Source organism: Formica exsecta, unplaced genomic scaffold (genome assembly GCF_003651465.1).
Source record: "Formica exsecta isolate Colony F162 unplaced genomic scaffold, ASM365146v1 scaffold688, whole genome shotgun sequence".
In the NCBI taxonomy this organism is placed as follows: Eukaryota; Metazoa; Arthropoda; class Insecta; order Hymenoptera; family Formicidae; genus Formica; species Formica exsecta.
The window spans coordinates 48,515-52,613 of NW_021853453.1; positions in this window are offsets into that span (position 1 = coordinate 48,515).

A 4,099-nucleotide genomic window follows, 5' to 3' on the forward strand; every position below is an offset into this window, starting at 1 on the left:
AATGTGCTCGACAACGATGGAAATTCGGGAAAAGGGTGGAGTGTCACCAGGGCAATAAAGCTCGGTAACCGGGTTTTCAAGGGTTGGACCACGTCCGAGTAAAATTAGAATGATGAAATATTTTGTATTTTATTTAATCTCCTGTTGTCAGTTTTATTGGAAAGTTATAAGGTAAGGGAAGGCGTCAATAAGGGCTCACTATGAGCTCGATAGACGATGGCCGTCAAGGGCACAATGTGCTCGACGGACGATGGAATCGTATAGGGAGATGATGGGAAAGTGTCGATCCGGGCAAAACAATGCTCGACAACGATGGAAATTCGGGAAAAGGGTGGAGTGTCACCAGGGCAATAAAGCTCGGCAACCGGGTTTCAAGGGTTGGCGTCAATCAAGGGCTCATTATGAGCTCGATAGACGATAGTCGTCAAGGGCACAATATGCTCGACGGACGATGGAATCGTATAGGGAGATGATGGGAAAGTGTCGATCCGGGCAAAACAATGCTCGACAACGATGGAAATTCGGGAAAAGGGTGGAGTGTCACCAGGGCAATAAAGCTCGGTAACCGGGTTTTCAAGGGTTGGACCACGTCCGAGTGAAATTAGAATGATGAAATATTTTGTATTTTATTTAATCTCCTGTTGTCAGTTTTATTGGAAGGTTATAAGGTAAGGGAAGGCGTCAATCAAGGGCTCACTATGAGCTCGATAGACGATAGTCGTCAAGGGCATAATGTGCTCGACAACGATGGAAATTCGGGAAAAGGGTGGAGTGTCATCAGGGCAATAAAGCTCGGCTACCGGTTTTTAAGGGTTGGCGTCAATCAAGGGCTCACTATGAGCTCGATAGACGATAGTCGTCAAGGGCACAATGTGCTCGACGGACGATGGAACCGTATAGGGAGATGATGGGAGAATGTCAATCCGGGCAAAACAATGCTCGATAACGATGGAAATTCGGGAAAAGGGTAGAGTGTCACCAGGGCAATAAAACTCGGCAACCGGGTTTCAAGGGTTGGACCACGTCCGAGTGACAACAGCAGAATAGCCGCTTAGCAAAATCTAAATTTGTCTAGTATTGATAATAGTAATAGTAAGAATAATAGGGATGTTTCAAGTGATTGCAGGAAGATAGATCGTGGATTATTAAAGTTGAGTTACTAGGAAACTGTCAGCAACGTGCAAATGCTTGACAGGGATTTCTTTTATTATTAAAAGTGATGGAATAGGAACTGAGGTAGTGGTTTGGGGCAAATGGGCTGTCAGTCAATTGTTGAAATAAACTTGAGAATATAAGAGGTGTTAGTAATTGCGGGTACTTACTGCGTTGTAGCAAGTAATCTTTCTTTTAGCTCAATGTACTTTATACTTGCTTAAAGCCTTTCCTTTCTCATATACAGTCGGGGACAAAAATAAGTAGACAGGAACTGAAAATAGGGAAAAAGCTATATTAATACTATTAGTTTTATGGAATCACTTGTTAAATTTGTTTCATATCTGTTAATTAATTTGGAAATTCGATTTTTAGTATTTCATGATTGAAAGGAGTTATTTCAGATAAATTGTTATCGTGTACTATGTAATCCGTGATTCCATAAATGTAAGTTTCTTAGATTTATATATTACTCGCAATCGCATGGTTAAAGCTACTACCAAGCATATTAATTCATAATGTAGTAATAATACATAGTATAATAACGCTTTCTTTGTGGAAACGTTTTATAATAATTTGTTTTTAACTAGTTATTATGAAGTTATCAAATTATTGTGATAATTAAATTTTGAATAATATTGAAAGTTGATAATTATTAGCAAGGAATGTAAGAAAAATGTTTTAACAAATTATTGTTGCGCGCATTTTACGATTCCACAAAGAGTGGTGCGCATATTCCTTATTTTATTTATTTTAATCCTATTCTTTGTATTTATTATATATTCATGTATATAGTTAATTAGAATCTTAAAGAGCTCTGTTACACGGCACCCGTAATCGGGTTTAATAACATCCGTAGTTGTAAAACTGGCCAATCACAGCTATTCCTCTGAAGAATGGAATAACTGTGATTGGCCAGCATTAGAACTACGGATGTTATTAAATCCGATTAGAGGTGACGTGTAAACGTAGTCACTGGTCTAGTTTCCACCGAAGTATTAATTCGCATTTAGCGCGGCGTAGGACCGCGGTTTCCATCGAAGTCATCAATCCAATTCTGTTTCGGTGCGCATCGAATTTAACGTTTCCATCGACTTAAATTTAGTCCTACGCCGCGCTAGATGCGAATTAATACTTCGGTGGAAACTAGACCATTGATGAAGTACTAGTATCGCTGATTATATTAAAGCTCAATCGCGGATCTATTCTTAAAGTAACCGCTGGTCAGTTCTGGAAAGTTACTACTGCGCAGCTGCCTAGTTTTAAATGAAGCCTTCTAATTGGTTGGTCCAAGGAACCTTTAATTCCTTGCGCAATCGATTATTACTACTATGCTGTGCCTCTAGCCGCTAAGGAAGAGGTCTTTAAAGATTTATACGCCCAAAGGATTAGGATCCACGCTCCAAATAAGACACTCCCGGACGTTAGGTAGAAATTGATATATTTCACAGATTTTTGTACACTTTTACTTATTCGCGAATATAATAGTCGGGCGCGATCATAGACATAGTATATCTAGACCGAGCGTTTGCCTTTATTTAAGGAGTGGGGGCCGATGCCCACGTAGAAAAGGACATACTCTGTTTCGTGCCCCTTGCGTTCTCTCTCGAACCATATGGAACTAGAACAATAAGCAATTAGTAAAATTGATTAATAATGGAAATAAGGGCAAATGGTTAAATAATTGTTTTATATTCCATAGGCATAATGCAGAAATAGATGCGGTACTTAATTATTAGTTAAAATATGGTTTTGAAAAATGACGGGACGTCACAGTACCTTGCTGGAAAACGCCCATTATCACATGACTGGCTGTCAAATGAAGAAATTTAAAATATAGCCAATTGCGTGATAATGTGTAGTACACTGTGAGCGTTTTCCAGCAAGGTACACAGACGAGACAGTGTACTACACATTATCACGCGATTGGCTATATTTTAAATGTCTTCATTTGACAGCCAATCATGTGATAATGTGTAATACACTGTGTCGTCTGTGTACCTTGCTGGAAAACGCCCTGTGTTGTCTGTGTACCTTGCTGGAAAACGCCCTATGTCTATGGCTAAAAGATACACAATCAACTTTCTGCTGACGCTTGCACTATTGCGCATGTGCGAGATTTTTCCCACGAGCTTTCATCACTGATCTAGTTTCCACCGAAGTCGTCAATCCGATTCTGTTTCGGTGCGCATCGAATTTAACGTATTGTTTCCACTAGAAGTAGAATAGAAGCGAGGAAGATTGATATTTCAGTAGAGCCAACTTAACTTTTGATTGTGTCGTCTCAGCTACCGACGGAGATGATTGTTTGCATCAATTTAGTTTGCAACGTCTATTTTCCATTTTGATAATTAATACGAACAAACGGTAACTGTTACGAACATCAACATATAGGCCGGTATTCATAGTCAGTTCTTATATTGGGTGCTATCCATTTAGTGACTCAAGTCGACACTAGAGAGAAGCCTGAGAGCGGCCATCCCAGCGTTTTTCGTACGATAGCTTTCGGTCCCGTACAGCAGCGCCTCTCGTGACAGCAGTAATGCAACAAAACTAATAAGCGCCCACTTTATGAGAATTTTATACTTGCGTATATACATATGTAGATATATATGTTTAAATTATAGTTAAAATTGTACCTACAATTAAATATTGTATGATTATCAATAATAGTAGGATAATAGGTAACAAAGTGAATAAATAAAAAATTCGTAAGATGGGTACCTGCTAGACTTGATAATTTTTGTTACTTTGTTAATATCGATATTCAGTGTATCATAATAATCTTGATTCCCATATGTCTTTTTCAAACTATAATTACATATTACAAATTGCAAATATATGTAAAAAAATTTTATTATAAATAAAAATAGTTTATTTTCATCTTATATATATACAATAATCTATAAAATATATATTATATAGTTTTTTACAGAAAAAAAAAAAA